Source organism: Camelina sativa, chromosome 12, assembly GCF_030686135.1.
Source record: "Camelina sativa cultivar CO46 ecotype springtype chromosome 12, ASM3068613v1".
NCBI classification, from domain to species: Eukaryota; Viridiplantae; Streptophyta; class Magnoliopsida; order Brassicales; family Brassicaceae; genus Camelina; species Camelina sativa.
In genome coordinates this window covers 30,730,005-30,749,829 of record NC_141891.1, presented here as the reverse complement: position 1 = coordinate 30,749,829, position 19,825 = coordinate 30,730,005, and the positions used below count along the sequence as shown (strand labels likewise).

The following is a 19,825-nucleotide window of genomic DNA, read 5'->3' as shown; positions in this document are numbered from 1 at the left end:
TCTTCGCTACCTTGCTGGAACCACTACACATGGTATATATCTTCATGCTCACTCTCCTATCCTACTCCATGGTTACTCAGATGCAGATTGGGCAGGTGATACGGATGATTATGTGTCTACAAATGGGTATCTTATTTACAATGGCCGTAACCCCATCTCTTGGTCTTCTAAGAAGCAAAAGGGTGTCGCCCGCTCATCCACTGAGGCTGAATATAGGGTGGTTGCAAACACCGCTGCTGAGGTTCGATGGTTGTGCTCTCTTCTCACTGAAATGCGGATCACTCTACCTACGGCTCCAACCATCTACTGTGACAACATTGGAGCCACCTACCTCTGTGCAAATCCTGTCTTCCATTCTCGTATGAAGCATATTGCCATCGACTACCACTTCGTTCGCGATCAGATTCAGACAAACAAGCTCCGTGTCTCTCATGTCTCCACTCACAATCAACTCGCTGACACTCTCACCAAACCATTGTCGTGCACGCAATTCCAGAATGCCTGTCTCAAGATTGGCGTCACCAAGGTTCCTTCATCTTGAGGGGGCGTATAAGAGTAAATAGTAGAACTATATAAGTATAAGGATCTCTTTGTAAATACATTTACCCTAGTCTCCCACTCTATGTATATATAAGTCTGTAGCTACTCTGTTTTAACATATAATACAATACACATTCCTTATATTGTCTTGAGTCTTTTTCATTTATTAGGACACTACAATAGAGTTTGAAGGATTGATCATCTTGTTTTAGGACACTACACTAGAGTTTGAAGGATTGATCATTTTTTTAATGTATTCTGGTTTAAATGACATAAATTTAAAAGTTCATGGTTTAAATGACATACATTTATAAGTTCATGGTTTAAATGGCCTATATTAAAAAGTTCATGGTTTAAATGATATTTTTTTGAAATAAAACTTCCATTAAAACATGTCATTTTGTTAGTAACTGACTGATTAATGACATAGTAACGTCTGTTAGTAGATCAATTATCGGATTTAACGTCATGTCTTTTTTGGCTTGGTCAACGAAACTTCATGTTTAAAAAAGCTAGTCAACAAAAGTTGATGTTTTAAATGGCCTATAACGAAGTTCATGGTTTAAGTGGCCAAAATTTGAAAGTTCATGGTTTAAATGACATTTTTCCCATTTTGCTAAATGGACTGTTTTTAATTTTTTAACATACTGTAATTAGCATAATGTACCGTTCACAAAATATGACGGTATAAGCAGTTTCAAAATTTTAAAATATATGGTGAATGGTGAAGGGATCAAATACTGATTTTATTGATTTTCTTTTATTTGGATGTTATATTAGTTGTTATTTTAAACTCTTTATTTTGAATCTTATATTGTAAATTTTAAATAAAATAATAATATTCTAAAAATATAAACATATACAAAATTTAATTGATCTGAAGATGCTTTTTTTTTTTTTGATCACATAGATACTATCATATTAAATAAATAATCATACAAAGGAGAGAGATAGAGCCTTTTTGGCCAGTTCATCGGCTTGATGATTCAAGTTCCGGGGGATAAAAGAGAAGGTACAAGACAAAAAGAAACTAGATAGAGATAGGATATCGTGTTGAATCCCATGAAGGTCCTTCGATTGGAGCTTCGAATTGAGAGCCTTGACTAGCAGTTGAGAGTCAGAGGCAAAAGAGAGGTGCGTAAAGCCCTATTCGATTGCAACTTCCATGGCGGTGAGAGTTGCTAACGCTTCGTCCATCAGCAGTGATCGGACATGAAGAGCGAGGTCTGAACCTTGTCCGATAATTTGGTGATTTCGATTGTGGAAAGTCCATTCAAGACTAGCCTTTGCTTCTGTGATCGATCCAGGACGCATCTGTAAAGCAGGTGATTATATTGGAAAATTGAGTCTCTGGTTGTCGCTGAATCAGGGGAACGGGGGTAGGGACGATTGGGGGTTTACGGATCTGGGATTGTTGTCATTCCTTAGCTCGTATGATGGCTAGCAGAATGGTCTATTCCGACGAGATCTGTTTTTTTGCTAAAGAGTAGATTGTTGCGGGATGTCCAGATGAGCCACAAAATCCAAGGGTAGAGAGGTCCATCGCTGATGCCGGAAGGGGGAAGGCAAGTTAGCTTCGACAACGCCATGAGTCCTGACTGGGTCGAGGATATTCTTGTTGGTTCGAAGTTTTCTTTGAAGGGAGCTTGAGACTAGATTTTTGTTGCAAACGGGTAGTGGAAGAATAGGTGCAGCTATGTCTCCGCTGCTTTACAATGTGGGCAAGAGACTGACTCTGTGATCCTCCTGTGGGATAGATTCTTTCCTCCAGGTAATGCCTTCTGAGCTATCTTCCAAAGTAAGAGCTTTGCTTTGGGAGAAGATTTCACTACCCAGATAAGTGATTTCCATTTAAATTGGTTATCTTGGTTTAAATGATTTTGGTTGTTGAAAACAGGAGGTGGTGGAGCGGGTGCTTGTGCTTCATAGTAACCTGATTTGGTTGAGTAGACCCCATTCTGGAAGGTAGCCAAGCCCATCAATCAGCTGCACCCTGTTTGCTGGGTTTTAGTTTCAGGATGTCGAGTTCATATTCTGGTAAAAGTTCTCGAATAAGGGGTTTGTTGCAAGTAAGAGATTCAGGGTTGAGAAGGTCTGCAACCGTCAGTTGATGAGACTCTAACGTGGGAGGACCCATTGGTGTGCTAGGGAAATCAGTTGAGAGCCACAGTGCACACCAGAGTGGAATAGAGTTTCTTGACCCTACCAGTAGACCAACTCGTGGTTTGAGTAGGTCTCTGCCTATGCAAATGCTACGCCATCCATGGGAGGCAGAGTTAGGGATCCGACATTCGAGGAAGTTGGATTGACGACAATATTTGCCAAGGAGGACTTTGGCTAGGAGACATGTGGGATGCATCAGGATTCTCCAGCTGATCTTAGCCAGCAGAGCATCATTGAAAGTTTGTAAGTCGCAGAAACCCAGTCCACTATCTTTAAAAGATTTAGAAATTTTCTGCCAAGAAACCCAACACATCTTTTTTTCTGTCTTTGAGTCCCACCAAAAGCGTGTCAGTGCTGATTGTCTTCGCTTGCACAGGTTATTCGGAAGTTTAAAGCAGGATATGGTGTAAGTGGGCATAGCGAACAGTACCAACTTTAACATGGTTAGTTTCCCAGCCGATGAGAGGAACCTAGACGACCAAGTAAGTGACCGCTGCTTGCTTTTATCAACAATCTCACTGAAGAGGTTTTTCTTCTTGCGACCAAAGAGCTCAGTAAGCCTAGATACTTGCCTTGACCCCCTTCTTTTTGTATACCGAGAATGTTTTTGGCAGTGTCCTTTACCTCCTGCAGAGATTTTGCAGAAAAAGTAATAGACGACTTGGCTTTGTTGATCTGTTGTCCTGATGCTTGTTCGTACTATTTAAGGATTTGGAGGAGTTTGTGGCAGCTACTTTGATCAGACCGACAGAAAAACATAGTATCATCAGCAAAAAGGAGGTGATTAACCCGCGGGCTGCCTTTGGAGACTCTGATACCTATGAGACTACCCTGAAGTTGAGCCTTGGAACACAGTCTAGAGATCACTTCACTGCATATGATGAAAATGTACGGTGAAAGTGGGTCACCCTGCCTAATGCCCTGCCCGGTGTGACAGATCCTGAGGCTGCACCGTTGAGGAGGTAAGAGTAGGAGACCGTACTAACACATTGCATGATCCAGTGGATCCAGCGGGGATGGAAACCCAATCTTTCGAGAGCTGCTTGGATAAAGTCCCATTCTATTCTATCGTAAGCCTTGCTCATGTCTGTTTTGACTGCCATGAAACATCTTTTCTTTGCATCAGAAGTCTTTAGGTAATGTAGAGTCTCATGAGTTATCAGAACATTATCAGAGATAGCTCTTTGGGGAACGAAAGCTGATTGGGTTTCTGATATGCAGGTATGCAGGATTGGTTGAAGTCGCATGGACAGGATCTTTGAGATAATCTTGTAGTAGACAGAACATAACACAATAGGTCTGTAATCTGATACTTTCTATGGGGTTGGGATCCTTGGGATAAGTCTCACATGTGTGTGATTTATTTTTTGTGGTAGATCGCCGGAGATGAAGAAAGATTGAACTTCAGAGATAACCTGTGATCCTATTGTCTCCCAGTTAGATTGAAAGAAGCTTGCTGAGAAGCCATCCCGTCTCGGGGCCTTATCAGCATGAACCGCAAAACACGCATTTTTTATTTCAAATTTGGAAGGCATCTGGATAAGTTTTCCATTCATCTCATGTGTGATACAAGGAGAGAGGCCAGCCTCCACTACTGATCTCCGTTCGGCTGAGTGGGAGGTAAAAATTTGATTAAATTAATCAGGCACTGCTAGTTTGATCTCCTTTTCTTCGAAAACTGGTCTACCCTCTTGTGACTCAATAATAGAGATAGTATTGATAGCACATCTCCCTTTTGTAGCAGCATGAAAAAATCTGGTGTTCTTGTCTCCCAATGCTAGCCAGAGGTTGCGGTCTCCTTTGTTTCCAAAAGGATTCCTCTTTCTTGTAAGCCTTCAGTATATTATTGTTTATAAGATCAATGGCTTCCTGTGGGGTATCATCTACAGTCATCGCATGCTCTAGTTGATCTCGAAGTATCAATATCTCCTGCTGGCTGTTTGAATGTTGGTCTTTGCTCCAGGTGATAATGGCCTCTCGACAGTAACCAATCCTCTGGTCAATAGTAGCAGATAAGTTTAAATTCTAGGCCTCACAAATGAGCTTTGTAACTTCAGGGTTATCCTTCAAGCATCAACCATATCTAAACAAGCCTCTTCTTTTTTTATTTTTTGGGTCGAAGGAAGTGACAAGAGGGCGATGATACGAGCCTTCAAATCTCAGGTACTCACTGCAACCCAAGGGATACACCATAATCCACTCAGTGTTCGCCATAACAAGATTTTCACCCAGGGTACCAACTCCCTATGCAGTTGTAGTACAAAGGGTTATCAATCCAAATGGTTGTTATGTTAGCAGATAGGATGCAATCAGAAGCAAGCAAGTCAAGCCAAGCAATAAAATGGGTTTTGTCTAACAATCCTAAAATAATAAAAGAAAAGAATATAAACAAGGAACCACACGACACTCGATGCAAGCATTCGAGTACAGGATCGGGTGGGGTGATCGAGTAAGCAAAGAAGGTATGAACAGCTCCAAGGGTTACTCGAAGCAGGTGATCGTGTACCTGTTCGGGTAAGGGATCGAGTAAGGTATGAAAATGCAAACAATTAAAATATGAAAGCTTCTAAGGATGGGGTAATAGACTCCTAAGTGTTCCCGACCAATACAGATGTCTTACATGCCTCAAGCAAATATTCCCTAGACAATGAATCTCTAAAACCTTGTTAAAACACTCTCGTGATAGAAACAATCAACCTTGATCACTCCCCTACCCAACTCTCGTTGGAGAAACATGACCAAGCAGGCAATACGAACCGATTCATTATTGTCAATAAACCCCTTACTCATCTAATCTCTTAGGCTAAGTGAGTAAATCCCTAGCATTGGTTGATTCAAGCATTTCATCTACACCTCTCGATGGTAAAACACCCTAGATCTAATCTCACCCTCTCGGTTTGTTGACAGTATTAAGAACACCAATCTAGAAGGGAATTTATAAAACATAAACAATCAAACTAAGACATTCTAACCGATCAAGAACACAAAATCATCTATCTCATCCCTAGAAACTTTACTTCACTACTCGGAACTCATTGCAGAAAACATGAAAGCATAGATAAACGAAAATTGCATTGTATTAAAAGATAGAGTAGAGAATTTAGAGTACAAAGTAGAAATCTAAAGAAAATAACAAAAAGATGTAAAATAAATCCTAACAAAAGTGGAAAAATGTTTGAGTCGCTCTAGATCTCTCAGAAGCTCTCGTTCTCTGGTTTGAGGGTCTGCGGCGTGCTAGGGCGAGAGGAAGAAGAGGGGGGTTTATATATGGAAACCCCTTTGACCTAGCTCCCCAGTCCTGCTCGAGGGTATGCTCGATGGGGTGCACGAAGATGAGGTCGTGTTACTCCTCAGGTAGGTCTTCGGGTTGTTCTTCCTTCTCTTGGATCCTCCTCGATCGGGTTGGGGTTCAGACTGTTCTTCCTGCTCGATAGGTCCTTCGGGTACATGCTCGGATTTGTCCTTGTTTTTCCCCATTTTAGGTTCTAAAGCACCTGCTTTCATCCAAAGTATGCAAATGCAAGAATGCAACACCCTAAATGACCTAAATGCGAATTCCTACAGTTAATGACCTAAAAATGCTAATGTAAGGGTATAAACAATGCAAAATATGGACAAAAAAATGCTAAAAACATGTAAATTAGAGAATTATCAGACCTTCAAACTTAAATCTTGCTAGTCCTCTAGCAAGGAAGTAGGAGGGTGCGGTTTGAAAATGGGGACTCATAACCTTTTTATGCTAAGCAAATGATTCAAGCTATAGTCCTTAAAGATAGTTTAATGGTGCTAAGATCAATCAACATACTTACAAATATTTTTCTATGCTTATTACCATGCACCGATCTAGTTCAACCTCCAACTAAAAGTAAAGACTTGCAATTCCAAAGAACATCTCTTTCACATTCATTAAAGTATTTGGCGAATTCTTGCAAATGGAAGGTGAATCAAGCTCAATTGGTCTCAAGGGTAAGGCTTTTTGGTAAGGTGCTTTTAAGCAAATTCTTTGGATGGTTTTCTCTCAAAAGAAGGAATGCTAGACAGTTGTGAAAACTATCTAAGATTGAGAACAATTTGGGCATACAAAGCTTAACTCTTAATAATCTACCATTGTCTCATTCACTTTCTCTTTTTTTTTTTTATTTAAACCCCCTAGAATTAAACTACCCATAACCTTGATTTTAACTCTCTTTTTTTATATAATCCCTAAGGTTTAAACTTTTAAACATCTAGCTCTTTTTTTTTTCTTCGCTAAGCTCCTAATAATATTCCTATATATATTTTTTTCTTCTTTTTCTAGGACACTATAGCAAGATCTTTTTCTCTTCTTTTTTTACTTAGAGACTTAGAGCTAATTGAACTGAACCTTAGGGAATTTCTTCTTTTTATTCCTCAACCCAACCCCAAATAAACATGCTAACTACCTATCTTTCAAAACCGATTCTATTAGCTAGTCCAAATGATTCTAACTTTGCTAAATCAAGAGCCAGTTCTTTGTCGTTCTCAATACTCTCAAGGTTTCACAACCTATAGCACAATGAAAAGGCCTCACTCAACAATTCATAACAAGGTTTGAAAGAAAGGTTTGGGTTCAAGGGTAGGAAAAACGAATCGGGTTAAACGAAAAGGTAAAAATGGAGTGCTAACCCGAGCTTAGAGTTACCATGAGCAAGCATTCAAATTCCATAAGCAAGACAATTTAAGTTCAAGTTAAGTCCAATAATATAAAGATGTTTCAATTTTCAAGCAAGTGGAGGAAGCATTCAAAAGACACAAGGTTCTAAGCAAAGATTTTTCATTTTTTTCCAAAGATTGATCTAGCAACAATGAACTGTAATTAAGGGCTATCGCTTCAATCCTAAGGTTTGATTTTAAACAAGGTGGTTTTAATCATTGTCCCCTAAGATGCATATGCAACAATCCTATATGAAGCAAAATAGACTCAATCCTAATATGTAAATGCAACTACATGAACACTCTTTTTTTTTTTTTTTTTAATTTTCAAATGTTTTGGTTTTTTCAATGCACATAGATGCAGACTCAAATGAATAAAACTAGCATGCAAAAATTTGAAATAAGAAAATAAGAAAATAAAACACAATGTTATATACATTCTAGGACCCTCCCCCAAACTTAAATTATACAGTCTCTATGTAAATAAAAGTCTGAAAAAGAATCCAAGAATCACACAAGATGAAATAAACTAAATGCAATGTTATTTACAAAGGTTGGATGAATGTGGTACCTCATGGGTTGGTGAAGAAGGAGGTTGTAGCAGCCTCCATACCCGCCAACGTGTAGCCAGGGTCGTCACCGGCTTCAGCAGGTGCCAGGATTCGCTTATCAGAGAGCTCGGTGATATGCACAGACGACTTGCTCGGACCAGCATCCGAGGGGTTGATCGGGTACGGCATCGCGTAGCTCATCGGGTAGGGCATAGGGTAGTATGACGGGTATGGTGGGAGAGGTCCGGAGTGATCACCCGTAAAGCCACTCGCAGGGTGCATCGAATACGGCATCGGATACGGCATCTGATAGGTCGGTGAGAATGGACACAAATGTGTGCTCGACGGGTGCATCGGATACGGCATCGTGTACCCCATCGGGTTAGGTGTCGGATAGGCATCTGAGTGGCTTCTCCACGATCTGTCGGGTCTGGTGACATCCTCATCAAGCTGGGGCTCGTAAGATGATGCTCTGTGAGGCTCTGGAGGTGTTAGTCCTCAAATTCCTCCTAGCGGTCCGCTTCTCCCCATCCATGTTGGTGCATATGCCGAGGTGGGCGCTGAGGCACAGCTTGCCTTGACTTGCAGCTCCTTTATCTGACCTCCCATCACCTTTACTGAACCGGTAAGATCCTTCACCTTCCTAACCAGAAACTTGTTCATCCTCTTCAGCCATCTGATCCTCTTGTGAGCTTCCCACACCCCAACAGGCTGCTTTTGTGAGCAGACATACTCCTCAAAGTCATAATCTTCCGAGTTGTCTCCCTGTTCTTACCCAGTCGGCTATCTCTCTTCAGCTTCGGATTCCTCCTCCGGGTTGTACAGCTCCTCCAGAGGCGGTGTAAAGTCGATGTTGTCCCCCAGCCGGACCTTGGTGCACGCGACATTGGGTAGGATCATTTGGGCGGCTTCGGCAGTTGGATGGACAAACTTGAAGAGCAGCATGTCGTTTGGCTTCTCATAAGCCAAGTACCTTGCCAGCATGAGGTAGTTAATGTCCAGCCATCTCGGATCATGTACTACTCCCTTCAAAGGCACATCGCAAGCCACCAAAATTGGTGTAACCAGTCCTCCTATGGAGATCTCTCTGGCTCCCTCTCTTCTCTCAGTTTTCATTGCCCATGACCCCTGGTTAAGAAATCGCTAGGCGCTAGTCGGGCGGCGAGTACAGGCCTAGCGCCTAGCAGAGAAATCGGGGATTAATCGGGGATTAATCGGGGACTAGTTTTTAATAAAATTTAATATATTTTATATATTTTTAATAATATATGTTTAAACTTTATAAAATAAAAACATTTATACATTCAAAAAACACAAAATAAGTTTCCAATCACATGATATACAAAAATTAGGATGGTCTTGATCTTGAGGACACGAAAAATATGAAAAAGTCACAAAAAGAATGAAGATTACTTCTTCTTCGTTTACTTTCTTCAATGATCAAGTAATTAGCATGTGTTAGACTTTTTGCTTAGTGAAGACTTCTTCTTGGTTATCTGCAACTACAACAGATCAAACAAAATTAATAATAAAAAACAGCAAGATGACAAGAACTATTGGTGTGTCAGGTTAAACAACAAATAATCACACAAAAAAAAAAAACAAACCTTAGTAACCCATTGGTGTGTCACGAAACTCAGGGGTTCCATGAAAAGCATTTGGTTCAAAATCCATGTCAACCATTACTTCATCTTCTTCCTCAGATTCAAAATCATCATCATAAAGCTCTCTTACTTTTGAATATTGGGTATTAGGTACAATACCAACACCAGTACTTTGGTCTTTTTGATGTTGCTCCACAATCCAATCTTCCACAGTTTCTTCATTACCATCATCTACGATCACATCCACAGCTTTCTCCTTGATTTTTTTGTGCTTGTTAAAAAGTCTTGCATTAAACTGGACATAAACTAGGCTGTTTAGACGACTAACCATTAATCTATTCCTTTTTTTAGTGTGGATCTGCAAATTAATAAGAGATATTAGAAGAAGGGCTGTAACATAAATAGCTATACTCAAACAGAGATACAAATATTGAATTAATCAGTAACTCAAACATAAAAACTGAACATAGATTAAAAACTAACCGCTTCAAAGCTACTCCAATTTCTTTCACAACCAGAAGAGCTAGAAGTCAAAGCAAGCACTCTAGTTGCTAGCTTTTGTAACGTAGGTACATGACATCCATAAGTTGCCCACCATTTCCCTAAAGTTAACAGTTTAAGATATCTAAGAAAAACATATAAATGACAAGAGAACAACAAAATTAAATTCAAGTGAGAAGACAAACCTGGATCAAAATTTTCATCATTTTGTTGACATCCTCTTATTGCTAAGTCTTTTCCAAAAGAGCCAATTTTGCTTTTATAGATATCAAGCTCAATATTGACGACTTTAGTTTGCTTCTCAAAGTCACCATGATAAAAAAATTTCAACACAAGCAAGAAATCCTTCGTTGATCTCCTTATCAGATTCTATGCTAGAATCTTTGTAGAAGTAGAATGGATTTAAGAAGTAAGCAGCAAGATGCAAAGGAGAATCCAATCTACCTTTCATTTTCTCATCCATAATCTGAAAAATAGGTTGATAATTCTTTTCCAGATGATTAGAAGCTTCTTTGATCAACTTTTTAGCTTCTAACATCTCTCCATAAATAAATCCCATAGAAGGTTTCTTTTCCCCATCTGCAAGTCTTAGAACCTTCACCATAGGACAAAACACTTTTAAAACCACCATAACACTACTCCAAAATGCATAGCTCAAAACTGTATCAGATGCCTTTTTTCCTTTTACACACTTAGAATGCTTGCAGTCATGCCACTCATCACTGCCAAACATAGACATCAACTGTGATTTTTTCTCATATAAACTTTGTAGTGTTAAGAAGCATGTGGCGAATCGTGTTGCTCCTGGTCTCACAATATCCCTCCTATTTGTATGTGTTCTCATCATGGATAATGTCTTATGATGAGCATATATAAAAACAGTGAGAGATTTAGCTTGACTGATCACTTTTGCAAACCAAGGCAACTTAGAAACTCCCTCAAGCATCAGATCGATGGTGTGAGCAGCACAGCCTGACCAAAATATACTCGGCCTCTTCTCTTTAAGCATCCTTGCAGCCGCTACATTATTTGTAGCATTATCAGTCACTACTTGAACTACCTTTCCAGCCCCAATATCTTCAATGCACTTGTCTATGTAGTTGAAGATGAATTCACCTGTGTGAGAATCTTTAGAAGTGTCCTTTGAAGAAAGAAAACATGTACCTCCTCTTGAATTGACACACAAATTCATTATGCTTCTCTTTTTCATGTCAGTCCATGCATCTGTCATCACGGAACAGCCTTGCTTTCCCCATTCTACTTCTAAGCTCTTCAACTTTTTCTTTGTCCTCTCTTCCTCTTCATTTAACAATGGTTCGCTCAACTGATATTGAGTAGGGGGAACCCAACCAGGTCCAAATTGTCCCAATATTTCACAAAATAATCTGAAACTTTCATTATCAATAGCATTAAAGGGGATACTTGACTCGTACATCCACCTAGCACAATATTGACGGACAACATGTGTCTTCTCCTTAGAAATTGCATCATGGATATTCTGTTGTCGGGTTTGTGCAGCTAAGGAAGCTTCAGGGTTGATGCAACTCGCAAACTTATCAATTGGACCTTGGAAGTGAGAAGCCGCTTGAGTTCCAGATTCTTCTTGCAGTTCACTATCATCCAAATGCGGTTTATTTATATTCACCTCAGATCTAAGCTCTTTATCACGTGCTCTCTTCTTCGTTTTCCTGCTCTTTGCTTCTAGAAGTGCATTCTTACACTTAGCTTGATCCTCCTTTGTAGACAATGGGCAAGCATAAACATTTCCCCTTTGATGAGCAATATGTTCTTTCAACCTATAAACTCCACCAGACATTTCTTTTCCACACAACTTGCATTTCACCTTATCTGGAGTTTTTGGATCATACAACACTCCATATTCCCATCCCACATCATCAGAATTACGTTTTAGTTGTACATCAACCATTCTAACATGTTAAAAAAATCAAAACATTAGTAAATAGAAACATCAAAAACAGGCTGCCCAGAGAAATAGAAACCAATACACAGAGATATCCTAATCGGCTAGACAGAGCAACAGAGAGATATAGACAAAGACATTCTAATCGGCTACAAGATTGTAAGAATTTAGAGATTTTAGAAAATTACCTGTAGATTCACGAACAGAAAGATGAGAGTGGCTTGACAAATAAGTATCAGTTTGAGTACAAACAATTTCTGGACATAATTGAGATTAGACAAGAAATTAGATTAGGGTTTTCAGTGTTGTTCGGCAACTGTCGAGAGAAGAAGAGGATTTTTTTTTGTTTTTGGGGTAAAAAAGACGACATTAAAGTCATTAAACCAAGACCCTGAGCGTAAACCATCAATTTTTAATCAAAAAGTAATGGGCTTTAAGGCCCAGTACGAATTAAATCAACTAAATACCCATTTAAAAAAATTTAATGGACTTTAAGGCCTAATTCGATTAAAATCAATTAAAATACTCATTTAAATTAAAAAAAAATTGTAAACCGATTTTGTTAACCGATTTTGCATTAAACCCATCGGTTAACCACTGCCTAGCGACTAGGCGCCCGATTAATCGGCTAGGCGGCCGATTTTTAAAACAGGGCCCATGACTTGAGGTAAAGGAACTGATCGAGCAGCACAAAGACCATGCTAGTATCCGCAACATCTCCTACTAGCGGTGTACCATCCCTAGCATTGTCTAACACTCCACACAAGGCAATGTCTGGCAGCTGGAGCTCATGGTCATTCACATTTCCAGTCTCCTTTCTAGTGAACAAGGTGCAAGCTAGAGATTTGTGAAAGTACCTCAAAAAGGGGCTCCTTATTTGAGCTGATTTGGAGATTGTAGACTTGTAGGGGAGCTTGTCTCCTACTGTCAGCCATAGGGACTTCATCTCTTCCTTGCTCACCTCCATGCCTTCTCCACTCCCAGCCTTGAAACCATACAGCTTCTCCATCTCCTTGAAGGTAAGCCGGTACTCCTTGTTGCGCACGAAGAAAGTGATGAACCCGATCCCCCTATCGGGTAGTAGGGTCGGGTGATCTTCGAAATAATGTAACCACAGTGTGGAAAGAAAGCGAAACGTCTCCTCCTCATAAGCCTCGAGGTGGGCTCGCATCATCAGGCCCAGGTGGCACATGTCGAACAGGAACTCGACATCTCTAGCGATGCCCCACTGCTTCATCGTTTCTCGGTGAGGGTAGCGGGTACCAACAAAACTCATCTTGCGGAAAACCTTGAATAGATTGGCCGGAGTCTCCACCTCTTTCTGCTTCAGTCTCCGTGAAGCCTGGCATGTGCGTTCTCTCTGCTCCTCCTCTTGCTCACGGTTCTCCTCTTCTGTGTCTCGATCCTCTTCCTCAGCTGCTCTCTCGGCTACCTTCTCAGCCCTTTCAGAGGCTGGTCTCTTCCCTCTTGCAACCGCAGCTCTGCTCCTCAACCGCGACGTTTGGATCTCCTCTGGCTCTCCTCCACCAGCATCAAAATCGACCTCAATAGAGTCGGTAACAGTTCTCTCGAACCTAGACAGGTCCCTACGTCGAGGAGATCGGCAAACAGCACTCGCCACCGGGCTTGGTGAGCAAACTCGGGGGTCTACACGATCGGTTGCTCGAGCACCGGATCGGGTGATGGATCGGGTTGAGCATCGGGTTGGAGAAGCAAAACGTCCAGCCAGCGGTTGGGAATTCGGAACGTCTTCTCTACCTTGGGATTCTCGAGGTTCGACGGCATCACCTCCGGTTCTAGCAGCGGCGGAAGTTGATCTGCTTCCCTTCTTTTGGTATGTCTTCATCTTTGGTGTCATTGGGAAAACCCTTAAAAAGAAAGAAAAGCTAAACTCGAGATTAATAGGGTTAGTTCCCGAAAATCTTAGAACACTCGAGCTTGAGAGAGAAAGGATAAGAAGACAAAGAGTTGTAGGATTTAGAGAGAACTTATGGAGTTGTGAGGGTTAGGCTCCTTAAATAGGGAGGATTGGCTTCTTGGGCTTTTTCCGAGAGTGGGCTAGGTTTTGTAGAATTCAGACTCCACTCGCCACTCGAGTAGGAACACGATCAGGCGCGTCGGGTATGGATTCGGATAGAGCCTCGGGTTCTCCAAAATTTCCTTTTTCACTTTTCCCTTTTTTTGTTTTTTAATAAAAATATTCAAAAATAGAAAATGAGATAAAATAAATAAATAAAACTTAAAACAAAATAAAGGATACCTTTGGGACTTTCTCCCAAGTGAGCTTGTTTTAAGTCACTAAGCTTGACTCTTCATGCTCTTTAAGCATGGGATTGAGGAGGGAAAGGTTTTGGAATCCTTTCCACTCTAGCAGGCTGATTCAATGGATTTTCCAAGTCTTGTCCAGGTTCCACAGCAAATGCAGTGTTGACTTCTTCAAGATGCTTGACTTTTCTCTGCTTTGTCTTAGTGGAAAAGACTTGACCATCAATGGTTGACCTTTTAATTATTTTCTTGACATCAAACTCCGTCTTGAAATGCTCTCCATGCTCAATTCTGATCTTGCCTTGTTTCACCTCAATCACTGCACCTACTGTTGCCAAGAATGGTCTCCCAAGGATCAGTGGATCGTCTGGTTCCTTATCCATATCAAGGATCATAAAATCAGTAGGGACTTCCACTCTTCCAATCCTGAGAGGCAGATTTTCCAGGATCCCAATCGGATGTCTAATTGTTCTATAAGCTAGAACCAAATACAGACTACTCGGTTTAAAACTGCTGAAACCCATCTTGTTGGCAACTGACAGTGGCATGATGCTGACTGAAGCTCCCAGATCGCACAAGCAATTTTTGAAAATCCAAAGTCCTATCGAGCATGGCAAAGTAAAAGAGCCAGAATCCTCCAATTTCTCCTCGATTTGCAGCTCAGGATCTAAGCACACTCCACTCCTGAGAATCTCATACCCAATCTCCTTGACAGCTTCCTTAACCTCAATATCCAGCCGAGCTGCCTCCTTGGTGATTTCCTCTTGAAGTTTGTGTGGTGGCAAGAGCTTAGGAGGTGGAGCTTTACGCTTGGCCATACGCTCTGCAAGCGCCTCCAGTTGGATGTCAAGAGCAGCATTGAATTTTTCCTCTAGTACCTCTTCTGCTGCTACAGGCAGTTGAGGTTGATCTCTCATCTAAACATCTACTCGATGTATCATCCGATCACCATGATCGGGTGAGTCATCGGGTTCTGCCTCGGGTGGTTCTTCGGTTTGTGATTCTCGAACCAGTGCTCTATCATCAACTCGATCAGTATCCTCGGGTGAAGGCTCGGGTTCATACTCGGATTTATACCATAATGATCCATATCCTCCCCATCTTGAACATCACTGTCCTCAGTGAGGTAGTCCTCATAATCATCATCAAGGAAAATAGCCTGGGCAGTGGCATAATCCTTTGGATTCTGAACAGCTTTACCTGGAAGCTGGTTGATCTCTAGAGGTGGTTGGTTATTGTTGTGGCCCTCTAGGTACCTCAGCATAGTGTTGAGCGAATCATACTTGGCAGTCAAGTCATTGTATCTAGAATCGATCTTGTTGCTCATTTCTACAAACCGTTTTGCAGTGTCAATAGCAGGTGATGCGTGGGCCTTTTTGTGGGCCTTTTTGTGGGCCTTTTTGTTGTTGGAATCCAGGTGGTTCAATGGGTTGGTGGTAATTGCCAGAGTACTGCTGCTTAGAAGCATAGCCTTGATTGTACTGGACAAAAGGCTTTTGCTGGACCTGGTTCCCTTGAACTGATGGGTAGATTTGGTCTTGAGGATTGGCAACATTCGGGTTACGGTAAGACAGATTTGGATTGGGCTTGTAGTTGTTGTACCCTTTGTTGTAACCTCCTTAGTTGTTGATGTAGTTCACATGCTCTATCTGAACATTCTCCCCATCTTGTTGTAAAAACTGATTTTCCTATGAGATTGCATGAACATGCTGCTGCTGGTTGAGGAGCTTGTCGAGCTTGTCATTGAGGGCTTTCATGTCCCTCTTGTACTTGGCATCTTCCTCTCCAGTAGATCGCACAGTATGATCGTATTCCTCATTGTAATGCCCATCAGATTGAGCCAAGTTCTCCACTAGGTCTCAACCTTCATCAACATCCTTGCTGAGGAAGTTACCATTGCTTGCGGTGTCCAGAAACATTCGTATCTTAGGGACCACTCCTCTGTATAGTGTACTTAGCAATGAAGCATTACTAAAGCCATGATGAGAACATCTAGTAGTGTATCCCTTGAAATGTTCCCAAGCTTCACTGAACGTCTCATTGTTCTTCTGAACAAAGCTGGAAATGTCATTTTGCAGTCTTGCGGTTCTGGAGTTGAAGAAGAATTTGGCTAGAAACGTCTTCTTGCACGCTTCCAAGTGGTGATGGACTCCTTGGGGAGTGATTTCTCCCAGATGTGTGCTTTGTCTCCCAAAGAGAATGGGAAAATCCGGAGTTTGAATCCATCCTCACTAACTCCATTTATCTTGGTGAGGCTACAGAGCCTATCAAGTTCATCCAGATGATCCAATGGGTCCTCCATTGGCAATCCATGAAACTTGTTGCTTTGTATCATCTACATGTGACTACTCTTGATCTCAAAATTGTTGTTCTGGACAGCAGGTGGCACAATGCCATTCCTTTGAGTATGAGTGGATGGAGCATCCCCTGCTCCTATGTTGGTCCTTGCTTGAGGAGCTGGTGGACCGTTCTGATTGTTCATTGTCTCCTCAATTGTTGCTGGTAGTGGTTGTTGAACTTGTTGTTGACGAAGTAACCTTGGTCTGTCGATGTTGTCGATGAAAGGACTCAAGTTGTGGTTACCCTTGGATCGTGTTTGCATGCACAAGTAGGTGACCGAGTGAGTACACGAAGGTCAACCCGATCCAGGTGATCGAGTGACGGGTCGGGTGGGTGCTCGGGTTGTACCTGAGGTTCAAAACAAACAAACACGAAAGCAAACAAGTCAGATGCCGAACCAATGTAGATAAAAGAACTTGATCTAGCAAGTGCTGAAATCCTAAACGTAGCAAATTAAATTCAACCAAATGGCAACGGCGCCAAATTGATAATAAGATTTTCACCCAGGGTATCAATTCCCTATGCAGTTGTAGTACAAAGGGTTATCAATCCAAATGGTTGTCATGCTAGCAGATAGGATGCAATCAGAAGCAAGCAAGTCAAGCCAAGCAATAAAAAGGGTTTCGTCTAACAATCCTAATATAATCAAAGAAAAGAATATAAAAAGGGAACCACACGATCTAAGCACTCGATGCAAGCATTCGAGTACAGGATCGGGTAGGGTGATTGAGTAAGCAAAGAAGGTATGAACAGCTCGAAGGGTTACTCAAAGCAGGTGATTGTGTACCTATTCGGGTAAGGGATCGAGTAAGGTATGAAAATGCAAACATTTAAAATACGAAAGCTTCTAAGGATGAGGTAATCGACTCCTAAGTGTTCCTGACCAATACAGATGTCTTACATGCCTCAAGCAAATATTCCCTAGACAATGAATCTCTAAAAGCTTGTTGAAACACTCTCCTGATAGAAACAATCAACCTTGATCACTCCCCTACCCAACTCTCGTTGGAGAAACATGACCAAGCAAGCAATACAAACCGATTCATTATTGTCAATAAACCCCTTACTCATCTAATCTCTTAGGCTAAGTGAGTAAATCTCTAGCATTGGTTGATTCAAGCATTTCATCTACACCTCTCGATGGTAAAACACCCTAGATCTAATCTCACCCTCTCGGTTTGTTGACAGCATTAAGAACACCAATCTAGAAGGGAATTTATAAAACATAAACAATCAAACTAAGACATCCTAACCGATCAAGAACACAAAATCATCTATCCCATCCCTAGAAACTTTACTTCACTACTCGGAACTCATTGCAGAAAACATGAAAGCATAGATAAACGAAAATTGTATTGTATTAAAAGATAGAGTAGAGAATAAAGAGTACAAAGTATAAATCTAAAGAAAATAACAAAAAGATGTAAAATAAATCCTAACAAAAATGGAAAAATGTTTGAGTCGCTCTAGATCTCTCTTAGAAGCTCTCGCTCTCTGGTTTGAGGGTCTGCAGTGTGCTAGGGCGAGAGGAAGAAGAGGGGGGTTTATATATGGAAACCCCTTTGACCTAGCTCCCCAGTCCTGCTCGAGGGTCTGCTCGATGGGATGCACGAAGATGAGGTCGTGTTACTCCTCGGGTAGGTCTTCGGGTTGTTCTTCTTTCTCTTGGATCCTCCGCGATCGGGTTGGAGTTCGGACTGTTCTTCCTGCTCAATAGATCCTTCGGGTACATGCTCAGATTTGTCCTTATTTTCCACCATTTAGGCTCTAAAGCACCTGTTTTCATCCAAAATATGCAAATGCAAGAATGCAACACCCTAAATGTCCTAAATGCGAATTCCTACAGTTAATGACCTAAAAATGCTAAGGTAAGGGTATAAACAATGCAAAATATGGACAAAAAAAAATGCTAAAAACATGTAAATTAGAGAGTTATCAGTTACATGTGTGCTTTAGGTCGAATAAATCACAGATGGACATAAAAGAGCGCAGGTCTGAGAAGGAGCTCTTTGGTCTTTGCGGGCCTCCGACTTTTTCTGCAGAGTGGATAATGTCATTGAAGTCTCCAGTGAGTATCCATGGAGAGGATCTAGCAGCTATGATTTCTTGGATGGAGTCACAAACCCCTACTCTCTTCTCTCTATCGGGTTCACCATACATAAAGATAGTAAAGAAATAATGGCCTTTTGCTTTGATTTTGGTATATATAAAATTTTGACAGGAGCTGAGGACTTCCACCTCTATACTCTTTCTCAAAAAAAGTGCTAAGCCTCCCGAGCCAGGAGATTGAGGGGGAACCAGGTGGTTGGAGTGGTAGTCAAGCCAATCAAGCTGTTGTAGGACATTATATGAGCTATTCTTAGTCTCCATGAGGAAAATAATATCAGGGAAGATAAATTTTTTTATTTTCCTTAGTCTCTGGACTGTTATGGGGTTCCCCAACCCACAACAGTTCTAGCTCACAAACCTTAAGGAAGAGGGGCAGACAGATTTTGAAAATCCGTTTTTTCTTTCTTTCTGCAGGTATTAGGTTGACTCTTAGTGGGTCCGTGTGTCGAGAGGAGTCCGAAGGATTACTCGAGTGATTGTTGCTCCTACTCTAGTTTGCAGCTAGAGTCTGATCAGTGGAATTACGAGAGGTAGCTGCAGTCGGAGGTTTAGGTAGACGCTTTTGTGCTGGTTTTGATGGCCCTGGTTTGTCTATTGATTTGGGGTCACTAGCTTTCCTTGGAGATCCTTTGGTAAAGTTTCTTTTCTGTTTCTTAGCTCCTGGGAGGTTTAACGCTTGTATAGTAGTTTGTTTACGGTTTGGGGGACAGCCTTTACCTCGCGTACTAGTTCCACCTTGATCCCGATTTAAAACAGGCAAGTCTTCGGTGGTTCATGTTGGTGAAGGGATGTTCTCCATCGGTAACTGGTTGTTGGTCTCTAAGGTGGCTGTAAGGACTCGGTTTGCAGCTAAAGTCGAGTCAGTAGTGGTCTCCATAAGATTCTCAGCTTCACTTTGAAAGACTCTCATTCGTCTTGCTGCACTTTCAGCAGGGTCAAGACAAGATAAGTACTGGATAGTTACCTCTCTGCGATCAGTCATCACTTGCTCTCTAGATGGAGGGAGGAGAACTTCCTGATCTGCAGTTGGGGGAGGGGCCAGATCTGTTTGTTGTTCCACTAAAGGTGGAGGGGTTGCAGGATCCGGATTTAAAACTTCTCGTTCTAGCGGTGTTCGGCTTGCACGGGATGACACTGAGGCCTCTCTTGGTCCTCCCATT

At 41.4% G+C, this 19,825-nt stretch overlaps 1 non-coding gene and 2 pseudogenes across 1 annotated transcript; 1 reads left to right on the top strand and 2 right to left on the bottom strand.

Annotated features, from left to right (window-relative positions):
• Positions 1 to 1,686: 1,686 nt before the first annotated feature.
• Positions 1,687 to 19,824, bottom strand: LOC147931147 (uncharacterized; annotated as a pseudogene).
• Positions 9,534 to 15,684, bottom strand: LOC104733871 (uncharacterized; annotated as a pseudogene).
• On the top strand, positions 16,191 to 16,297 carry LOC147931148 (small nucleolar RNA R71). The gene has a single exon (XR_015576843.1). It is a non-coding gene; the product is annotated as a small nucleolar RNA R71 (small nucleolar RNA).
• Position 19,825: the final 1 nt, after the last annotated feature.